At 43.8% G+C, this 23,224-nt stretch overlaps 7 non-coding genes across 7 annotated transcripts; 3 read left to right on the top strand and 4 right to left on the bottom strand.

Moving 5' to 3' along the window:
• Positions 1-2,001: 2,001 nt before the first annotated feature.
• Positions 2,002-2,074, bottom strand: trnak-cuu (transfer RNA lysine (anticodon CUU)). Its single transcript has one exon. It is a non-coding gene; the product is annotated as a tRNA-Lys (tRNA).
• Positions 2,075-9,605: 7,531 nt separating this feature from the next.
• trnai-aau (transfer RNA isoleucine (anticodon AAU)) lies at positions 9,606-9,679 on the bottom strand. The gene has a single exon. It is a non-coding gene; the product is annotated as a tRNA-Ile (tRNA).
• A 1,249-nt stretch (positions 9,680-10,928) lies between these two features.
• Positions 10,929-11,038, top strand: trnal-caa (transfer RNA leucine (anticodon CAA)). The gene is made up of 2 exons: positions 10,929-10,966; positions 10,993-11,038. It is a non-coding gene; the product is annotated as a tRNA-Leu (tRNA).
• A 4,800-nt stretch (positions 11,039-15,838) lies between these two features.
• Positions 15,839-15,911, top strand: trnak-uuu (transfer RNA lysine (anticodon UUU)). The gene has a single exon. It is a non-coding gene; the product is annotated as a tRNA-Lys (tRNA).
• Positions 15,912-17,714: 1,803 nt separating this feature from the next.
• On the bottom strand, positions 17,715-17,786 carry trnah-gug (transfer RNA histidin (anticodon GUG)). Its single transcript has one exon. It is a non-coding gene; the product is annotated as a tRNA-His (tRNA).
• A 1,392-nt stretch (positions 17,787-19,178) lies between these two features.
• trnai-aau (transfer RNA isoleucine (anticodon AAU)) lies at positions 19,179-19,252 on the bottom strand. Its single transcript has one exon. It is a non-coding gene; the product is annotated as a tRNA-Ile (tRNA).
• Positions 19,253-20,499: 1,247 nt separating this feature from the next.
• trnal-caa (transfer RNA leucine (anticodon CAA)) lies at positions 20,500-20,609 on the top strand. Its single transcript has 2 exons — positions 20,500-20,537; positions 20,564-20,609. It is a non-coding gene; the product is annotated as a tRNA-Leu (tRNA).
• Positions 20,610-23,224: the final 2,615 nt, after the last annotated feature.

Here is a 23,224-nt window from a genome sequence, read left to right as displayed (position 1 = left end):
ATGGTAGGAGAGGCCGTAGATTTTCGGAGAAATCTCCTGAATTTTCTTACTCCAAGCATCCATCGGTATGGTTAACAGAGTACGAAATACACCGCAATCAGAATTAAAATACTCCAGGACGAAATCTTCTTCTTCTTCACCCGTGACTCCTGTTGATACTTTATGGAGGGCCCTGAAGGACCATCGTCCTGATCCTGAGATTTTAGCCAGTCATATAGCCACGAAGGACGGCTTCCTCTCCATTCGATCAGGTTTGTTAGACGCAACTCCAGCCTTCTGACGTTGTTGTTGTTGTTGTTCTTCAGCCCTTGGAAGATTTTCCGGCTTCACCTCTCAGCACACCCCAGTCGTTAGACGATAACACAGCCATCTCCGTACAGGCACTCAAGGTTTCGTCATCATCCAGTTGATAAATGTACAATTCAGCTGTTTCATACTTGAACGTGTACCCCCATCTTCCTCGGCATCCGTAAGGCTCTAGAGACCATTCATCCTGCAAAGATTCCCCGGGCGGTGCCTGTGTACGCTGTAGGTACATTACAGATTTACGGGGAGCCGCAGCACCCATCCACGGGTCCTCAATAACAGTCACAGCCGTCTCGCTGATCACTGGTGATCCACGCTCTGGTGTAGGGACAGACATTGTGAGTTGGTTGTGCTCGACGGTTCCTTTGCTCCTTGCAACATATATATATATATATATATATATATATATATATATATATATATATATATATATATATATATATATATATACACACAGGGTGATGTTTATACAGCTGTCCAAACCCCTCCCTTCGTTATTTTCCTTCCCATTATAAAACCTCCGGGGGGCCATAAATCAATACAGGTTTGACATTTTGATCATCTCTAACCTCAGGACAGATGCTCTAAAAAATGAGTTGAAAGGATTGCCGAGTGGTCTACCAGAGTCACAATGATGAACCTTCTGGGCTCCAAATGAAGGCATGGGTTCCAATCCCACTTCTGACAGAGGTTTTGCAAGGATGTCAAGTACCTTAGTTAAAATCACTTGCAAAGAGTCAAACGTGTATTGGAACTTTTGTGGTGTTGAGTTAAACTGTGGGACCATATTCTGCAGTTCCTGTGGGGAAAACAAGAAGTAGTACTGAATGTAACTTCACTTCTTTGAACATGTGTGATGCACTGCAACAGGTTTCACCATTACTTTATCTACTCCAAGGCTCTGCCTCTGCCTGTAGCGATAAGTTCCCACCCAGCAGTCAGTTTTGCGTGAAACTGATGGAATTGTGCAAACATCCTTTCAGATCTCTAGCTTCCATGCAGGAAAATCATGCTCAAGATTCTGATGCTTCACTGGCTAATTGTTTAAGGACCATGTTTATCATCCCGAGTTCCAGCATGAGCCCCTCAATATTGGGTGGAAGTTCTGTATTACAGTCAAATGCTGCCATTTCGTGGCCTGACCACTAATGAGTGGCTCTTGTTTGAGATGAATCTCTCAACTTTAGCTTCCATGCACCACTGTGACTATAATCCCCTTTCACTCCTCATTTCACTGCCACATCTGACATCTGACTCTCCTGGTGGCCCATTGCAGAGAATCACAAGAGGCAGCTCAGCAGTCTGAAGCATGAAGCAGGTGACCACAGAGCTGCTAAAAACACTGGAAACACACGGCCACGCTCTCGTGCCTCTGACCACCTGTAGTTCATTGTTGAGTCCAATGAAAGATCAACTGTGTCGCCTGTAAACACCAATGTCTCTCATTGGTCGATTTGTTTATGCTGCAGTGCTAATATTTACCACACGAGCCTGATTTGCACATGCGTCGTGCTAGAGCATTACAGCGTCCCTACGGTCCTGGTATATGTACTGCATTGATTTGTTCTGGAGTTCTGTGTTTGTGTGACAGAGACACAAACATCACACAGAGAAGGGAAGATTTGCCTCTGCAGTCGGTGCATCGTGTGGACACAAGAATGTAGACCACCCAGATTAGAGGCAGATAAAAAACTGCGTCCAACGTGGGGCTCGAACCCACGACCCTGAGATTAAGAGTCTCATGCTCTACCGACTGAGCTAGCCGGGCCACCGGAGTGAGAAAAGTTCCAAAATTAGAGGATTTCTTGACACATCCTGAAATCTTCACACGCATGAAAGAATATGAATTGATAGGTTGGTGGTTCAAACCCACACAGGTATAGACCCTATTTGCTCACGGCTGGTGGAAAGAGGAAACTCAAACTTAAATGAAAAAAAAGAAAAAGATCAAATGAAATATCTCACCAACACAGCTGTCAAGCCACGTCACAGACGGGGCAGGAGTCTTGGAATTGAGTGACTGTCTATTTCAGACATAAACTGTCAGTGACAAACACTTAACATAATATCCATGTATCAAGTATCGAGTAACCTTGAGTAAGTGGACTGTTTTTACACTGTTCTCTGAGCCAGATGTTTCCTTTCTCAATACCATGTTCGGAGGCCTTGATTGAAAGTCTCAGCAGGTGACCTGGGGTGCGAGAGGTGCCAGGTACGAAACCCAGATGAGCCCCATCTGAGGGACTCCTTTGAGAGTTTTAGTTTCTGTGCACCCTCTGTAACCATACTGCCCTATATCACCACTAGTGAATGGGCTTGTTCCAGAATGATCTTTCAACTTTAGCATGATGCCGGTTCCGCCTCCTGAGGACCAACACTGAGAGGATGAGAAGAAGCTTCTTCCCTCAGGCCATCCGGCCACTCAACAAAGTTGGATAACCTGGTGTCATACTGTCACTTTACATATTATCATTTATGCACTATGCACTTATGACTTTTTACATTTTTACTTTGCACTGTTGTTTCATAGTGCTGTTTCTAAAATTCATTTTTGTTATCATGGTATGTATCCTGTGAACACACTTCTTCTTTGTCTATTGCAGGCCTGGCCAACCTGAGGCTTCCGAGCCGCATGCGGCTCTTTGCCCGCTTTCATGCGACTCTTTACAGAATGAGCCACGAACTGGCAGCAATTTTGGTCAAGTTGCTATTCAGATGATTGTTTACACAGGAAATAACATGAAAAAGTAAAAGCTATTCCAACAATCAATATTGTTCAAAGACTGTGACATGAGTTTAACATAAACAATAAACCTGGCCGCAAGTGCTTCAATGCCGATGTGAGCTGCGGTCCTCAGACCGTCATCAGATCCACTATCAACACGATTTAACATAACCTAGTTCCACGTTTCACTTTGTCATTCCCTAAACTAAACATATGGCATGTGTTTCACCTATTATTCATTGTGGATCATCGTGGAGTCGTAGTGTTGAATTCAGTGGAGCGAAGATGAGACTGTCCAGTCTGCAGCATCGCTCCCACACACAGACTGGGGTGATGTTATTGGTGACATGAGGTACGTAAAAAAAAATATATATATATATATATATATATAAATATAGACGATAACACTCCCCACTTGATATTCCAATTTTAAAATTGATGAATATTAAAAATACATGGACAAGAGACATATGCCAGAAGCGAAGCAGCAACCTTGTGACACACAGGGATGTGCTTTAACCACTATACTGCCGCGAAGTCACGTGACCAGCTGTGTGAGGTGAGCCTTATAGCCTTACATATTTGGAGGATGTGGCTCTTTTCAGCAACACAGTAAAACAATGTGGCTCCTAGCCTCTGACTGGTTGGCCACCCCTGGTCTATTGGACAAAGAATTCCACCTTGCATTGTACCGCGTATAACGATATGTGTGACAAATAAACCTCCTGAATCGAGAATCTTGAATAACAACAATCCATTTCAGGTGTGATGTTTTTTTTTTCCTTTCTGGCATGTTTTACATGCATGATAAAAAATTGGTTCGTATCGTGGTTGAACCAATGACCTTAGCTTTATTAGCAATTGTCATTTTGACTGGAGTCATTGTGCAGACCTGTCCAATTGATTATGAAGAACAACACATGAGATGGGGAGGAAGACTCACAGTCATCGTGTCTGTTTCAGGCAAAAGGGGACATTTGATGATGAGGATGTGGGAGTGGATTTCCTCTTTACCGTTCTTACCGTTGTTGTCTCGGTTGATCCATATGTAAGGCACATCAGATGATAAGATGCATCATCAGCTTTTGTGTTTCAGACACGAGGAGAGTTGTTATACTGGTGTTTTGGAAATGAAGAGACAACGCTCTGTGGAATGAAGAATCTGAGGTTGTTTGTGAGTGTGCTCAGTTATCCGGGTTATCACGCTGCAAAGGTTTGAATCAGGATCAACCGGAATAGTAATTGTCAAAGAAAACGTTTGGCCTCCTATCCAGGAGGCTTCGTCAGTTCTACTGAGCTGGGTTGGAGTTCAGGCTTATATCAGGCCATCTGAATGGGACAAGATGTTGATGGACAGGGGTGGAGCCAGTCCAGTGTGACGGGTGACAAGAGTCAGCACAGACAGTGCTGTCTTCAAAGGAGTGTTTCTTGTCCTCTATATGTAAATGGACTCCAGAGTCTTGTCCAGAGGAGTTGGCTCTCCTGTGTTGGGCCATTCGTTTGTGGAGAGCTTGTTTAGTTTCTCCAATGTAAAGGTCTGGGACTCTTGGCTGCACTGGGCTGCATAAACCACATTGCTCCTTTTGTGGTGAGGCGTTTTGTCCTTGGGATGGACGAGTTTCTGTCTTAAGGTGTTGCATGGTTTGAACTGAACCCGGACTTCATGTTTGCTAAAGATCCTTCGGAGTTTCTCAGAGAAAACAATGCCATTACGGCACTGGACATTGTTTTCTTAGACTTTTGTGTTCCCTTTTGATGTTGTGGTTAAGTTGGGGTAGCCCCATTTTTGAAGGGCATTCCTGATGTGAATCTGCTCCTTCTCTCTCCCCCTAGGTGAGCTGGGGATGTTTTGGGCTCGATATTGGTCGGCGTGTGTTGGTTTCCTGTACACTTCGATGTTCAGGCTCCTGTCTGCTTCAGTGTTTACAGCACAGTCCAGAAAAGGTAGTCTGTTGTTTTCCACATCTTCTTGGGTAAATTTGATGTGTCCGTCTGCCAAGTTGATGTGTTGTGTGAAGGGTTCCACTTCATCCTTTTAGATTCGGACCCAGATGACATCCACATATATGAACCAACAGCTGGGTGGTGTGGCCTTGTATGAAACTGTGAGAACTGACGAAGCCTTCTGGACAGGAGGCGAAACTTATTATTTGACTATTACTCGTCCGGTTGACCTGATTGAAACCGTTGCTGCGAATCTGAGACTCAAATTCTGAGCCAAAGGAGAAGAGAAAGACCACATTGAGGTTCACTGATGATGGAGAAGCAGTATTGCATTCCTTCAATACGTACATTGAACCGATGATGCGCAACATCCCCTGCTTCCACACCACAAACCATGTTGAGAGCCTGGATAGCTCAGTCGGTAGAGCATCAGACTTTTAATCTGAGTCAACCAATCTTTCATTCATGATGCAGAAATGAAACACTGTTTGACTTCCTGAGAAGAATATTTACTCAGTGCATGCCACACATTTCATCACAACTTTTTTGTCTGTATTGCTCAAGAAAGATGTTTCCAAGCAGCTGTGATCGTGTCGATGTTAGTACTCCGTGTTGTGGCCACAGCAACCCCGGTTTGAATCCGGGTCATGGCTCTCTGTTTTTCTTCACATCACTGTGAGCCTTCAGTCCCATCCAATATGTTGTTCTTCATTGGACAGGTCTGCAGAATGTCTCCAGTCAAAATGAGGGTTGCAAATAACATTGTGATCATGGGTTCAACCTCAACAATGACCTTTTTTTTATCATGGATATAAAACATGCAAGGAAATATAAAATGAATTCACCCGTTCTTATAGGGACGGTTGCTACCGTACATGATCTGTTGGAGGCGTCTGAATGCAAATGACCCTATTGATGCGTGAGGAAGGTGAGAATGAACATCACAGATGAAGTACTGGAGTATGTGTGACTGGTTTCCACATGAACACTGGAGGTTGAATTCAAAAGCTTTTCAACTCATTGTGTCAATGTGGACCCACTTGATACCTATAATACGCAGGTGTCAAACTGAATCCCAAAAGGAGCTGTGGATGGAGCATGTAAACTGCACTCTAATGCTCAAATGTGATTTGTTTTCAAAATAGTTTTATCCTTGATAAACCAGTGACACCTGGTGATGATGTGTAATAATGGATAGAAATAAACCTTTTCTATTTGTAAACTTAAATGTAGTGATGAGGCCACTACTTTTCTATTCACACACCGTAACACAACAAAGATGTTGCTTTCATCAACAGTCCTGAATCTAATCAGAATTTGAATCCCATACAGTTTCTGTGATCTTCCATCACTGCAATTCCTCACCACAGAATAATAAAGAATAACTAAGTACCTAAGTTAAAATATCTGAACAAAAAACACCACGGAAATGTAGACACAAGCACCCAAAATATCTTAAATATATGGCTTTTGATGTAGATTCATTCTGTCAGTTCAAATCTTCACGGAAGTCAGCAGCTCTCTCTGTTCTACTGACACTAATTCATATTTCATCTGGGGCGTCAAACTAAATACCTAAAGGGCCATGTGGGTGCAGCTATTTGTTTCAACCAAACAAGCAGCATCAAACTAACCCCATTGATTCAACTGTGTGTGCGGGTTTGACAAAAAACCTGAACCTAAAAGCAAATTTTCGCAAGTTCCGGACTACAGAGCGCACCAGAATATTAGCCGCACCCACCAAATCTAAGAAGGAAAATGGATTTTTTTCATATATAAGCCGCACCGCTCTATCAGCCGCGGGTGCACCGTTGCTGTCTGCGCCACAGAAAATGCATGAGAATCACTTCTAACGATCCTCTAGTACTAGTTTTGAAAACGGGGTCCAGTGTCGAGACTGACTCATGAAACAATCTTGCCAATGTTCTGAACTCCAGTCATGAACTCCTCACATCTTATTTACATTTAAAGTGTTCAGGAAGCGCTGTTTTCACCCTCCAGTAGATCGTCTCTGTTAGCAGAGCTGCAGACACACGGGCGAAAACCGTAATTTGAGCGCTTTAAAGGTAACTAAAACGCCCGTGATGTCATCGGTTTGATGTGACGAAGCTCAATAGTTTTACCAGCAAAGAGCACGCTCATTAGACTGTAAAAACTCGGGATGCTCCAAGAGACAGAGAGAGCACTCAGCTGAAGCAGCTGTCTTCAACCTCTCTCATGAAAGTTCTCACTCTGGACGGTTGCAAACGTTTCAGATTCAGGTGGTGGACCGCAAACGCTGCATCTGACACACACAAGACTGCAGCGGATTCGGCCGTGGTTGATTCCGTCTTAAAACCACACCTGAGAAAGGCTGCTCATCTGGTGCGGTGAAATTAATGATTATTTCTCGGGCAATATGCTTCGCGTTCTGAACGTCACGCTCAGACCGGCGAGTGTCGCGAGCGACCGCTAGATCCTGCAGTTTCACTTTCATGAGCACCAGAAAACTCTCTGTGCTCCGTCAAGTGCTGGTGTTATAAATATTGTATTGAATTCGTGGCGTTGAGGCCTTTTAACGTGCATGTGCTGCAGGAGGCAAACTTGACATGACAGACTGAAAAAAGCTTCCGCATTAGACACGCCATTGCCAAGCGAGTGGCGAGTCGGGAGGGAGGAGCGGATGCATCACAGACCACGGGCGGTGCCTCATCAGAACAGCTACTGTCACATGTGATCGGATTTTGTGACCGGCAATGACAGGCAGTGGTCGGCATTCACAGATCACTACGAGTTCAGCCTTTCATAATCGGTGGCCGATTGATTGGAATATCCCTGTAAATATCCATATATTAGCCGCATCGTTTTATAAGGCGCAGGGTTCAGACCGCGAGAAAAAAGTAGCGGCTGCTTTCATTCGTGAAAGCACGCAAAATATGTTAAATATACGGCTTTTGATGTCGATTCATTCTGTCAGTTCAAATCTTCATGGAAGTCAGCAGCTCTCTCTGTTCTACTAACACTAATTCATATTTCATCTGGGGCGTCAAACTAAATACCTAAAGGGCCATGTGGGTGCAGCTATTTGTTTCAACCAAACAAGCAGCATCAAACTGACCTGATTGGTTCCACTGTGTGCTCCTGATCGGTTTGACAAAAAAACCTGAACCTACAAATTTGAATGAAAAAAAAGCAAAGCAGAGTGCCGTGACCCGGATTCGAACCAGGGTTGCTTCAGCCACAACGCAGAGTACTAACCACTATACGATCACGGCTGCTTGGAAACATCTTTCTTGAGCAATACAGACGAGAAAAGCTGTGATGAAATGTGTGGCATGCACTGAGTAAATATTCTTCTCATGAAGTCAAACAATAGTGTTTCATTTTTGCTTCCTAAATGAAAGATTGGTTGTCCATGTGTTTGTTTATGGTTGTGGTGGACTAATGTGAGTCGTGTTTCGAAAAAACACGGAATCTTCGTACGCTGGCCAGTGTCTTTTCTCTCCACCCTGCACACGCATCCAAGCAGACACAACGTAGAGTGCCAGCAGGTGCAGAGTCCCAGAGGCGACAGAAGAATCACTGGTTAGACTGAAGGTTACCGTATTTTCCACACTATAAGGTGCGTCGGATTATAAGACGCGCCTTCAATGAATGGCCTCTTTTAAAACTGACTCCATATATCGGCATACTGTAACGGGTGCTTGGGGGTGTGGTGTCTTAGCCAGTGGGATGATGGGTAGGGACACACAGGTGTGACTCATTCAATAGAGGCTGTATGCCACGCACTGGGGAATCTTTGTTGTGAAGACTGAATAAACGACACACAGAACTTGACCTGCGACTCCTACTCCTTTGTCCTGCCATAGTACCACATGATGAGGCACATAGAATAGAAGCTACAGTCGGTGCTGGGATTGCGTCATGTATCCACTAGATATAGTAAGGAATAGGAATATATAGGAATATAGGAAGTCTCAAAACAGTGCAAAAGCAATAACAATATAACAATAACCCAATAACTCAACGCCCCTGGAATTCTTCTTCTTCAGTGTCCAAATTGAACAGTCGGGCGAATACAGCATCCAACATGCCCAGCTCCGTCTGGTCAAAGTCGTCATGATCCGAGTCAGTGTCGCTGCTGTTGTCTGGCAGTTCAATGATGATTCCTGCCTCTCTGAAAGTTTGGACTATAGTTGAGACTGATATATCAGGCCAGGCATTTACGATCCTCTGGCAGATAGAGGCGTATGTTGTACGGCATTGTCTCCCTGTCTTGGTGAACGTGTGTTCACCTTCTATCATCCACTGTTCCCACACAGTTCGCATTCCAGCTTTGAATGCCCTGTTGGCACCAATATCAAGTGGCTAGAGTTCTTCAGTCAATCCTGCCAGATTGACAGCAAGCCCCGAATTTGTGTCCCGGCTTTTCAACGTTGAAAAACCCGATTAACTCGTCTTTTCTTCATCCATCCCTTCAGGTTAGGGTTGATGATGACGGCTGAAAAGTTTTCTTTTGGCAAGGTCTTCCTGTTGAAAATACATCGTGGGTGGAAGTTTCTGGCCATTAGTCTGGCAGGCGAGAACTATAGTGAGAAGCAGTATTTCGTTCCTTTAATACATTTGGGTGGAATTTTCTAAAATCAAACAATGGCCAGTAAGGGGATCGAACCCATGACCTTGGCGTTATTAGCACCACGCTCTAACCATCTGAGCTAACCGGCCTGCTCATATAGAGGTTTAAGGATACAACTCTCTGTGGAATGAAGAATCTGAGATTCAAGTTCTTTTGTGCACATTATCTTATCTTATCTACCTTGTATGTGTTGTCTCCATCCTAATGTCCCATTCATGCGTTCAAAAAGGGATCATTGCTGCCGTTCATGGTCTGTTGCTTCTGAATGCAAATGACAGTATACATGCGTGAGAATGAACATCACAGATTACGTACGAGAGTATCATGTACGAATGTACCATTCCGTACTAGAGTATGAGCATGAGACTTCTGGTGTCCGAATGGAGGAGCGGCTAGAAGACTTGGGGTGTAGACAGGAATGTCTGTTTTCTCTGGAGCTCCCTGAAGGTCTTGTCTCAGCGACTCAGCCTGGAGGACAAATGTGGGCGTGCACGTGTGTGACGAAGTGTATCTGGTACGAGGAACGCCCTTGATCCAGCCACTATTTATTGTGTTTGTACTTTGAACAATTTGATGGATAGCGATGCCAAGCGATGAGACGATGTTATGCTGATGTGGAATAAACCGAAGCTTGCATCCCACTGCTTCTGTGGTTCCTTCTGCCCTGACTTGACGCCCTGAGAAGTGTATCACCCGCTGGCCGCACAACACGAACACGTTCACCATAGAAATGGAATGCATTTACAGTAAATGCACACACATGCCATAATCCTGATTGAATGTTCTCTGGTCCCTTATTTTTTTGGTTTTGTGTTTCTCACAGATCGGGTGGACAGATTTTCAGAAATACAGAAGTATTGACCCTTGAAAACTTTGCTCCTTGTTTGTGGCAGGCTGACTCTTCCAAATCCCAGCTACGATTAATGATGTGTCAATAAGTTACATTTGTTTAACAAGGCATTTAGTTTGCCCTGTTCCAAAACAATCTAATTTCTGGAGATGCTGTGCAATAATGGACATAAATAAACCTTTTCTATTTGTAAACTTAAATGTAGTGATGAGGCCACTACTTTTATATTGACACACCGTAACATGACAAAGATGTTGCTTTCATTCGTGAAAAGGTTTGTGTTGCAAAAACAAAATCATCATTTGCGGGGTAAAAGTACATTAGAGACTTAGCACATAAAAGTCTGATGGAAAGAGCAAAATATGATTTAAATAATCAATATAAACAGTCCAAAAAATTTGCTCAAATCTGTGATCGCTGAACTTTGCAGGGTTTAACTGGTTATTCCAGTTTCTATGAATCTGCTGACGACCTTCTGAAGGTCAGTTGTCAGGATGGCCGAGCGGTCGAAGGCGCCAGACTCAAGGTGATAAACCTTCCTAACCATGGGACTTCTGGTCTCTGAATGGAGGCGTGGGTTCGAATCCCACTTCTGACAAATCCTTTTCTCTGCCCTATTCTTTGTCAGTTCATGTTTCCCAGTCTTGCTGTCTTTTATTGCCTGTTGGGTACGAAAGAGTAAAGCGCTCAAGACTTGAAATCTGTCACTTACATTTCTTTCCCCTGGCGAATACTGTATTAATATATTCATGTTCAAATGACATGAGAGAGAAAAAAGTTGCCAGTTTAACTGTTTTTTTTTAATGGGCCTATTTTTAAGATCAACAATCCTGAATCTAATCAGAATTTGTCTCAAGTATACTTTCTGTGATCTTCCATAACTGCAATTCCTCACCAGAGAATGATTAACAGTAACAAAGTACCTTAGTTAAAAAAAACTTGCAACTGAAAAAAAAAGAACAAACGAAAAGCACTTCCAGAAATGTGGACAAAATGAATTGCTCATCAATACTTTGCCCGAACAGGGACTTAAACCTTGGACCTACGGATTATAAGTCTGATGCTGTTATTCCAATTCCAATCCAATTCTTGAGAACGTGTTTAAAGAAATGGAGGAGAAAAAAATATAGGAGATAGGATTGATGAAGTGAATCGATTAATCGTTAATCGATCAATGTGTAATTTCCGTAGCATTTAAAATCAATTATCTGTTGTATTTTTGACATTTTATTTTGTTCCCGTTGATTTAGTAACTAATAGACATGACAACCAATGCTCTCTCAGAGCTCTCACTCTCCACACCTGTGTGAGTTTTCCACCCCGTACGCTCCATGTGGCTCTCATGCAGAGTGACAACATGCATTAAATGTTCCGCATGAAGAGAAAGCATCCTGGAGAAACTCACTTGAAAAGTCAAGGGGAGCCTGACAGTCGTAATTTTACAGGTAGTCCACTGAGGCCCCATGTGGCTCGAGAGGCCCCTGGCTGCAGCCTGGAGAATGGGCTGAGCTCCGCCCACGTTGAGCTAATATTAACCTGTGAAAAATCTGTAATTTCATTCGTTTCATTATCAATATTTTCGCGTGTAATGATAACCTACATAACATAACGAGTTAGACTGGCAAAAATGTTCATACATTTCATTTGATATTGCATATGGTTTCATAAAGTTAGATTTCTCGTGTAGTAACATTTGGATGAAACATATTTCATGATGTTGTAGAAACAAGATGTATAAGAAATGATTCATTGAAAACCTTGTTCTTCAGTATTCTGTTGTGGGTTAGAAAATAACCTGATTAGTTAAAAAAAAAAAAAAAACATTCACCCCCTATTTTTTGAACTAACACAATATGTTTTCTGTTTTGTGAGAAACAGTTGGATTATTATTTATCCAGGAGGTGGTGCACATGCGCCGTGAGGCACATGAGTGACGCATGCGTAGCTCAGTTAACAACTGAGTGAGCAAAACTGACTCGTGTCGTTCCGTGTGCTCCACAGGTGAGCAGTAAAAGCGAGAGGTAAACGCTCCTCATCTCATGAAAGTAAATTGTTTGTGAGTGATTGTATGTCGGCTTAAGGTAAGAGTTTCGCAAAGAGAGTCATCCGTTGTCTGAAGCAAATATAGAAACGTTCAATACCACGTGGGTAGCCTGTGTGAATGTATCAATTGTTGTATTTGTGGCGCCCTACGGTGGTTGGTGTGCAAGTGTATATGAAATACAGCCCAAATTACGAGTCCAACAACGCCACCTTGGGAATTTCAGAATAATAACTAAGGACACGCAGGTCCGCTTACTCGGGAGACATGAGGCAGGGTTCCAGTTGCATGTTAATAAATATAGATACTTTAATAATACAAATAATTCTAAAATCCAAGAATCAAAAATAAAAGTAACAAGACTATAGTGGAGCTGGGGCGCACCAGGATGGGGGACACCGTCTAAGACAGCGGGTCCAACCACACAACAAACTGATGAACCCGAAAAACGCATCCAAGCTGCACAAACATGCAAACGTGTCCCCGACAGCACAGCACACGATAAATGGAACTGCCACCAGGTCACCTACACCATCCAGGCCCCAGCTGCTACAAGAAGAGTGTCAATGGCAGACCGGGTCAGAGAAACAAATAAACAAAATACGTGAAAGACTAAGTCAATAAAGAACTAACAAGAAAAGGAATATCAGAGACAACCCAGAGTTTACAACTCACAAAACAAAAGAAACCTGCCTTTGAAGCTTGGACCACAGGCAGCAGCCTCTCACTGAAGCAGAGTATTTCTTCAGGTCAAACACCCCCAGACCTTCCTCTGAGGACAGTAAGATGAAGGCCAGGGTGGACCACTGAGCAGGCGACACTTAATCTGTGGAGAGAGCTCTATATGTCAGCTGCTGTTGGACCTGCTCCACGAGAGATGTGTCCTTCACTTCACTCAGACAATGGAACAGCTGGATGTTTATCTCTGGAGACACTTTCTCACTTATCTTCTTCTTGATGAGCTCTGCTGTGTGTCCAGTATCTACTTCCTGTCAGTGACAACAAACCTGGGAGGAGACTCTGACTGGTCTGCAGAGAAAGACCCAGAAGGAAGCGCAGGAACAAGTCCAGATGTCCAGTAGGACTTTCTACAGCTTCATTTCTTGCTCTCTGGTAGTGTTCTGGAGTGTTCTGTTTGTTTCTAAGGAGGCGCCTGCTTCCTCTCCGAGCCCATATGCTGGACAGCGAGCCCGCCGTCTTGCGTGAACTCTCCAGCTTCTCCACGTGTTCAGTAATTCCCTCACCGAACAGCGAGTCCTCAGAATTGGGGACACCAGCGAGGACGCGTCTCTCTTTGTTCCCCAGTCCCGAAAGGCCAAGCCACATGTTCCGCGCTGCCATTTGTAACAGCGCTTGGCTCCGGCCTTGATGAAGGCCTGCACCATCCGTAAGAAGGTGGCCATGGACACTTGGGCCTCGTGTAGCTCCTCTGGGGTCAGGTCCTCTTTGCCATAGAGCATCCTGTCCATGGAGCAGGCCAGAAGAGACATATTGTTGGCCAACGCCGTGACCTGGGTCGCACAATTGTATACCCTGTCCACCAGGGCATAAGTATAGCGAGAATGCTCGTCCGGGATGACCTGCTTCCTTGTTGCCCTCGGTGAAGGATTGGCGCCAGGCACAAGGCCAACGAGTCGCCCAGCGGAGGGAGGCCTTTCCTCCAGTCGACTCTGTCCACCTTTGCATACGGTTCGTATGCATCGGCTGGAGTCTTGACGTTCGCTGGGGCCTCCATGTCCTTCTTTAGGAATCCCCACAATGACGGAATCTTCAGGCACGTGGTCGACGGCCTCCTCTTTGGCTTGGATTTGAGCTCGTGCACCGAGCAAGACAAGTCTTCTTCCTCAGGAGGATGTGGGTCCTGCGGGGGTTTTAATCCCAGCCTCTCCATCGCCGACGCGAAGAGCTTGGGCATATTGTCGAGTGGGAAACGTCTCGGTGGTGGAGCAGCCGCTTCCTCCTCTTCGTCCTCACTCGGGCCTACCTGCAGGGCCAAGTCCTGAGCCGGCGCGGGGACGTCGGCAAACAGAAGCTCCGGGTCCTCCTCCACGGATACCCGGACCTTGTCGCTCTCATCATACTCGTCCCAGGACTTCATCTTCGGCCGCTTGCCCTTACCTTTGGTTGTGGGCTGGCGCGCCTTGGGCTTGGGCGGCTTAGCCTTCTCGACCAGGCTACCGAACCACGAGCGGAGGGCCTCCCTCCTCCGCCGTTCCCCCGCAGGAAGGTCGGCGCATGCGATGCACTTCATAACATTACACATTGACTAGGCAAATGGACAGACATTCAGCCGCGGGGATTGTTGGTGTCCTGATGGGAAATCCGAGCACCAATCCGGGACAACAGGTCGTCGAACTGGCTGGGTTCAGCCGAAAGTACCGCTGGAACCGCTCGTCATTCAGCCGAAGCTCCTGGAAGAGGTGGTGAAACTCGGCGAATTGCGAGTGATTTCGGAGGACATCATGAACCCACAGACGTCGTTTTTTTCCTTTTTTTCCCCAAAAGACAAAGCGTCGCAACTGCTTGTATGTGACCAAGCTCCGCCATCTTTAAATCCACAATTCACACGCACACAACTTGAGACCACGTCCCCCGGCGACTGACCTACTTTCGATCCGGACAGGTGGCGACTAATGACGACAGGAGCAAGCTACCTGCTGCTGACGACTGGCGCTACAGCGACAGAAAAGTCGCGTTCGGTGTGTACGTACCATTAAGTGATGCCCCCTAACTACGGTGTTCATGATTAACCATTATTGATCCATATATAAGGCACATTATAAGATGCATCATCAGCTTTTGAGAAAATAGAATGCTTTTGAGCTAACTGGCCTTCTATGACACAGGTGTGTTTCAGACACGAGGAGAGCTGTTAAACTGGTGTTTTGGAAATGAAGAGACAACGCTCTGTGGAATGAAGAATCTGAGATTCAAATTCTGAGCCAAAGAAGAAGAGAAAGACAATAGAGGTTCACTGATGATGGAGAAGCAGTATTTCATTCCTTGAGTCCATTTTAAGAGATGTTATCAGGGGGTTAGATTGGGCATCAGTTGCCTCAGTACAGTTTCTGGAAAGACGAAATTGTCCTACATCCTTGTGCCCACACAATGCACCCAGAGTCAAATCTTTCCTTCAATGTGTTATGTTTGTGTGTCTGTTTGCTGTCTGTCACTCAAACACAGAGCTAAGTGGTCTCATCCTTCAGTTGTCTAGACCTGTACAGTTGCTATCTGCCAGTGGATCGTAAATGTCTGGGCTGATACATCAGTCTCGACCAATACTGTTGCGTTGCAAAGCGTGCATTGAACCGATGATGCGCAACGTCCTCTGCTTCCACACCACGATCCATGTCCAGAGCCTGGATAGCTCAGTCGGTAGAGCATCAGACTTTTAATCTGAGGGTCCAGGGTTCAAGTCCCTGTTCAGGCGGTGCTTTTATCAGGCACATGGTCTCCAGTCAAGACGAGTCTGAACCTTCACATGCCCAATTTAAATCTTCATAACGCCACTTCAAATGGATTAAAGGAATGAATCTTCCTTCCTAAACACCATTATATTTGCGGGTGGATGAAGGCTCGAAGACGATGACTAGACTTTTTACTTTTCAAACCACCACAACCTCAACCAAACACATGTTCAACCAATCTTTCATTCATGATGCAGAAATGAAACACTGTTTGACTTCCTGAGAAGAATATTTACTCAGTGCATGCCACACATTCACAACTTTTTTGTATCTATTGCTCAAGAAAGATGTTTCCAAGACGCTGTGATCGTGTCGATGTTAGTACTCTGTGTTGTAGCCACAGAAATTCCAGTTTGAATCCGGTCACGTTACTTTGCTTTTCTTCACATCACTGTGAGCCTTCAGTCCCATCCAATATGTTGTTCTTCATTGGACAGGTCTGCAGAATGTCTCCAGTCAAAATGAGGGTTGCAAATAACATTGTGATCATGGGTTCTACCCCAGCAATTACCTTTTTTTTTCATGGATATAAAACATCCAAGGAAATATAAAATGCTCGAATGTAATTTGTTCTCAAAGTAGTTTTATCCTCGATAAACCAGTGACACCTGGTGATGCTGTGTAATAATGGATAGAAATAAACCTTTTCTATTTGTAAACTTAAATGTAGTGATGAGGCCACTACTTTTATATTCACACACCGTAACACAACAAAGATGTTGCTTTCATTCGTGAAAAGGTTTGTGTTGCAAAATCAAAATCATCATTTGAGAGTTAAATCTACATTATTTACTTTGCACACAAAAGTCAGATGGATAGAGCAAAATATCATTTCAATCATCAATCAAAAATTTGCTCAAAGCTGTGATCGCTGAAGTTTGCATTAACTGGTTATACCAGTTTCTATGAATCTGCTGACAAGACTCTGAAGGTCAGTTGTCAGGATGGCCGAATGGTCGAAGGCGCAGGACTCAAGGTAATAAACCTTCCTAACCATGGGACTTCTGCTCTCTGAATGGAGGCGTGGGTTCGAATTCTTCCTCTCTTCAATTGCTTCTAAAGCGCAGAAGTGTTTTTAAAAATCTGTCACTTACATTTCTTTCCCCCTTGACAAATACGGTGTTGATATATTCAGATTCAAATGACATGAGAGAGAGAAAAAAGTATCCGGTTTAGGGGCGAGCATTTCCATCAACAATCCTGAATGTTATCAGAATTTGTATCGCGTACAGTTTCTGTGATCTTCCATCACTGCAATTCCTCACCAAAGAATAATAAAAAAAAACGAAGTACCTAAGTTAAAATAACTGAACAAAAAACACCTTGGTAAATGTAGACACAAGCACTGAAAATATCTTATATCTAATATGTGGATTTTGATGGCCAGTCTCATTTCTCTCCACGCTGCACACGCATCCAAGCAGACACAACGTAGAGTGCCAGCAGGTGCAGAGTCCCAGAGGCGACAGAAGAATTACTGGTTAAACTGGTTAAACTAAGCCATAAGTATATGGCTTTTGATGTAGATTCATTCTGTCAGTTCAAATCTTCATGGAAGTCAGCAGCTCTCTCTGTTCTACTAACACTAATTCATATTTCATCTGGGGCGTCAAACTAAATACCTAAAGGGCCATGTGTGTGCAGCTATTTGTTTCAACCAAACAAGCAGCATCCAACTAACCCCATTGGTTCCACTGTGTACTCCAGATCGGTTTGACAAAAAAACCTGCACCTGCAAATGTGAATGAAAAAAAAGAAAAGCAGAGTGCCGTGACCCGGATTCGAACCGGGGTTGCTGCGGCCACAACGCAGAGTACTAACCACTATACGATCACGGCTGCTTGGAAACATCTTTCTTGAGCAATACAGACGAGAAAAGTTGTGATGAAATGTGTGGCATGCACTGAGTAAATATTCTTCTCATGAAGTCAAACAATAGTGTTTCATTTTTTTTTTTTTTGTAAATGAAAGACTGGTCGTTTGTTTTGTGGTTGTGGTGGACTAATGCGAGTCGTGTTTCGAAAAAACAGAATCTTCGGACGCTGGCCAGTGTCTTTTCTCTCCACGCTGCACACGCATCCAAGCAGACACAACGTAGAGTGCCAGCAGGTGCAGAGTCCCAGAGGCGACAGAAGAATCACAGGTTAAACTGGAGGTTACCGTATTTTCCACACGATAGGGTGCATCTGATTATAAGACGCACCTTGAATGAATGGCCTATTTTAAAACTGACTCCATATATCGGCATACTGTAGCGGGTGCTTGGGGGTGTGGTGTCTTAGCCAGTGGGATGATGGGTAGGGACACACAGGTGTGACTCATTAAATAGAGGCTGTATGCCACGCACTGGGGAATCTTTGTTGTGAAGACTGAATAAACGACACACAGAACTTGACCTGCGACTCCTACTCCTTTGTCCTGCCATAGTACCACATGATGAGGCACATAGAATAGAAGCTAGAGTCGTGGTGGGGTTGCGTTATGTATCCACTAGATATAGTAAGGAATAGGAATATATAGGAATATAGGAAGTCTCAAAACAGTGCAAAGTAATAACAATATAACAATAACCCAATAACTCAACGTTGTTCAAACTTTAATGTCCAGATTCACAATATGACCAACCTTGTTCAGTGGTAAAGAGAAACAGGAAAAGCTCACTTTATCAGTTCATTCCTCATCCACGAATCCCTGGAATTCTTCTTCTTCAGTGTCTGAATTGAACAGTCCGGCGAATACAGCATCCAACATGCCTGACTCCGTCTGGTCAAAGTCATCATTATTCGAGTCAGTGTCGCTGCTGTTGTCTGGCAGTTCAATGATGATTCCTGCCTCTCTGAAAGCTTGGACTACAGTTGAGACTGATATATCAGGCCAGGCATTTACGATCCACTGGCAGATAGAGGCGTATATTGTTCGGCATTGTCTCCCTGTCTTGGTGAACGTGTGTTCGTCTTCTGTCATCCACTGTTCCCACACAGTTCGCAGTCCATCTTTGTATGCCCTGTTGACACCAATATCAAGCAGCTGGTGTTCTTTAGTCAATCCAGCGAGACTGACGACAAGCCCCGAATTCGTGTCCCGGTTGTTCAACGTTGACTTCGAACGTCTTTTCTTCAACCATCCCTTCAGGTTAGCTTTGAGGACGATGATGACGGCTGGAAAATTTTCTTTTGGCAAGGTCTTCCTGTTAAAATTACCAGTGGGTGGAATTTTCCAAAATCAAATAATGGCCAGTATGGGGATCGAACCCATGACCTTGGCGTTATTAGCACCACGCTCTAACCATCTGAGCTAACCGGCCTGCTCATATAGAGGTTTAAGGATACAACTCTCTGTGGAATAAAGAATCTGAGATTCAAGTTCTTTTGTGCACATTATCTTATTTTATCTACCTTGGATGTGTTGTCTACATCCTAATGTCCCATTCATGCGTTCAAAAAGGGATCATTGCTTCCGTTCATGGTCTGTTGGTTCTGAATGCAAATGACACTATACATGTGTGAGAAAGAACATCACAGATTACGTACGAGAGTATCATGTACGTATGTACCATTCCGTAGTAGAGTATGAGCATGAGACTTCCTCTGTCCGAATGGAGGAGTGGCTAGAAGACTTGGGGTGTAGACAGGAATGTCTGTTTTCTCTGGAGCTCCCTGAAGGTCTTGTCTCAGCGACTCAGCCTGGAGGTCAAATGTGGGCGTGCACGTGTGTGACGATGTGTATCTGGTACGAGGAACGCCCTTGATCCAGCCTCTATTTATTGTGTTTGTACTTTGAACAATTTGATGGATAGCGATGCCAAGCGCTGAGACGATATTATACTGATGTGGAATAAACCGAAGCTTGCATCCCACTGCTTCTGTGGTTCCTTCTGCCCTGACTTGACGCCCTGAGAAGTGTATCACCCGCTGGCCACACAACACGAACACATCCACCATAGAAATGGAATGCATTTACAGTAAATGCACACACATGCCATAATCCTGATTGAATGTTCTCTGGTCCCTTATTTTTTTGGTTTTGTGTTTCTCACAGATCGGATGGACAGATTTTCTGAAATACAGAAGTATTGACCCTTGAAAACTTTGCTCCTTGTTTGTGGCAGGCTGACTCTTCCAAATCCCAGCTACGATTAATGATGTGTCAATAAGTTACATTTGTTTAACAAGGCATTTACTTTGCCCTGTTCCAAAACAATCTAATTTCTGGAGATGCTGTGCAATAATGGACATAAATAAACCTTTTCTATTTGTAAACTTAAATGTAGTGATGAGGCCACTACTTTTATATTGACACACCGTAACACGACAAAGATGTTGCTTTCATTCGTGAAAAGGTTTGTTGCAAAAACAAAATCATCTTTTGCGGGGTAAAAGTACATTAGAGACTTAGCACATAAAAGTCTGATGGAAAGAGCAAAATATGATTTAAATAATCAATATAAACAGTCCAAAAAATTTGCTCAAATCTGTGATTGCTGAACTTTGCAGGGTTTAACTGGTTATTCCAGTTTATATGCAGCTGCTGACGACCTTCTGAAGGTCAGTTGTCAGGATGGCCGAGTGGTCGAAGGCGCCAGACTCAAGGTGATAAACCTTCCTAACCATGGGACTTCTGGTCTCTGAATGGAGGCGTGGGTTCAAATCCCACTTCTGACAGATCCTTTTCTCTGCCCTATTCTTTGTCAGTTCATGTTTCCCAGTCTTGCTGTCTTTTATTGCCTGTTGGGTACGAAAGAGTAAAGCGCTCAAGACTTGAAATCTGTCACTTACATTTCTTTCCCCTGGCGAATACTGTATTAATATATTCATGTTCAAATGACATGAGAGAGAAAAAAGTTGCGAGTTTAACTGTTTTTTTTTAATGGGCCTATTTTTTAGATCAACAATCCTGAATCTAATCAGAATTTGTCTCAAGTATACTTTCTGTGATCGTCCATAACTGCAATTCCTCACCAGAGAATGATTAACAGTAACAAAGTACCATAGTTAAAAAAACTTGCAACTGAACAAAAAAGAACAAACGAAAAGCACTTCCAGAAATGTGGACAAAATGCATTGCTCATCAATACTTTGCCCGAACAGGGACTTGAACCTTGGACCTACAAATTATAAGTCTGATGCTGTTATTCCAATTCCAATCCAATTCTTTAGAACGTGTTGAAAGAAATGGAGGAGAAAAAATTATAGGAGATATAGGAGATAGGATTGATGAAGTGAATATATAAAAAAGGTTTTGTACGACCAGCTGCAGGTGGGGATGGAGAGCCAGCCACGACATGAGCTGAGGATCATCATTGGCGACCTGAATACGAAGGTTGGTCAGGACCAGTGGCGTGTATTTCAACCCAAGGCCTTCAGCGACGTCATATTTATTCTTACCTAAATTTATATGCCTCATAATAACATCAATATATGACAGCAGGGCTTGAGAATCCACACATAGCAACCTTAATATCGGTTAATCGATCAATGTGCAATTTCCGGAGCATTTAAAATCAATTATCTGTTGTATTTTTGACATTTCATTTTGTTACTGTTGATTTAGTAACTAATAGACATGACAACCAATGCTCTCTCAGAGCTCTCACTCTCCACACCTGTGTGAGTTTTCCACCCCGTACGCTCCATGTGGCTCTCATGCAGAGTGACAACATGCATTAAATGTTCCGCATGAAGAGAAAGCATCCTGGAGAAACACACTTGAAAAGTCAAGGGGAGCCTGACAGTCGTAATTTTACAGGTAGTCCACTGAGGCCCCATGTGGGTCGAGAGGCCCCTGGCTGCAGCCTGGAGAATGGGCTGAGCTCTGCCCACATTGAGCTAACATTAACCTGTGAAAAATCTGTAATTTCATTCGTTTCATTGTCAATATTTTCGCGTGTAATGATAACCTACATAACATAACGAGTTAGACTGGCAAAAATGTTCATACATTTCATTTGATATTGCATATGGTTTCATAAAGTTAGATTTCTCGTGTAGTAACATTTGGATGAAACATATTTCATGATGTTGTAGAAACAAGATATATAAGAAATGATTCATAGAAAACGTTCTTCAGTATTCTGTTGTGGGTTAGAAAATAACCTGATTAGTTAAAAAAAGAAAAAAAGCCTATTTTTTGAACTAACATAATATGTTTTCTGTTTTGTGAAAAACAATTGGATTATTATTTATCCAGGAGGTGGTGCACATGCGCCGTGAGGCACATGAGAGACGCATGCGTAGCTCAGTTAACAACTGAGTGAGCAAAACTGACTCATGTCGTTCCGTGTGCTCCACAGGTGAGCAGTAAAAGCGAGGGGTAAACGCTCCTCATCTCATGAAAGTAAATTGTTTGTGAGTGATTGTATGTCTGCTTAAGGTAAGAGTTTCGCAATGAGAGTCATCCGTTGTCTGAAGCAAATATAGAAACGTTCAATACCACGTGGGTAGCCTGTGTGAATGTATCAATTGTTGTATTTGTGGCGCCCTACGGTGGTCGGCGTCCAAATGTATATGAAATACAGCCCAAATTAAGAGTCCAACAACGCCACCTTGGGAATTTCAGAATAATAACTAAGGACACGCAGGTCCACTTACTCGGGAGACATGAGACAGGGTTCCAGTTGCATGTTAATAAATATAGATACTTTAATAATACAAATAATTCTAAAATCCAAGAATCAAAAATAAAAGTAACAAGACTATAGTGGAGCTGGGGCGCACCAGGATGGGGGACACCCTCTAAGACAGCGGGTCCAACCACACAACAAACTGATGAACCCGAAAAACGCATCCAAGCTGCACAAACATGCAAACGTGTCCCCGACAGCACAGCACACGATAAATGGAACTGCCACCAGGTCACCTACACCATCCAGGCCCCAGCTGCTACAAGAAGAGTGTCAATGGCAGACCGGGTCAGAGACACAATTAAACAAAATACGTGAAAGACTAACTCAACTCAACCTTCACTTCACTCAGACAATGGAACAGCTGGATGTTTATCTCTGGAGACACTTTCTCACTTATCTTCTTCTTGATGAGCTCTGCTGTGTGTCCAGTATCTACTTCCTGTCAGTGACAACAAACCTGGGAGGAGACTCTGACTGGTCTGCAGAGAAAGACCCAGAAGGAAGCGCAGGAACAAGTCCAGATGTCCAGTAGGACTTTCTACAGCTTCATTGGTAGTGTTCTGGAGTGTTCTGTTTGTTTCTAAGGAGGCGCCTGCTTCCTCTCCGAGCCCATGCGCAGCATGCTCGACAGCGAGCCCGCCGTCTTGCGTGAAC

This window comes from Synchiropus splendidus, chromosome 10 (genome assembly GCF_027744825.2).
Source record: "Synchiropus splendidus isolate RoL2022-P1 chromosome 10, RoL_Sspl_1.0, whole genome shotgun sequence".
Lineage (NCBI taxonomy): Eukaryota > Metazoa > Chordata > Actinopteri > Syngnathiformes > Callionymidae > Synchiropus > Synchiropus splendidus.
The sequence above is the reverse complement of the archived record's forward strand: the minus strand, read 5'-3'. Positions and strand labels throughout refer to the sequence as shown.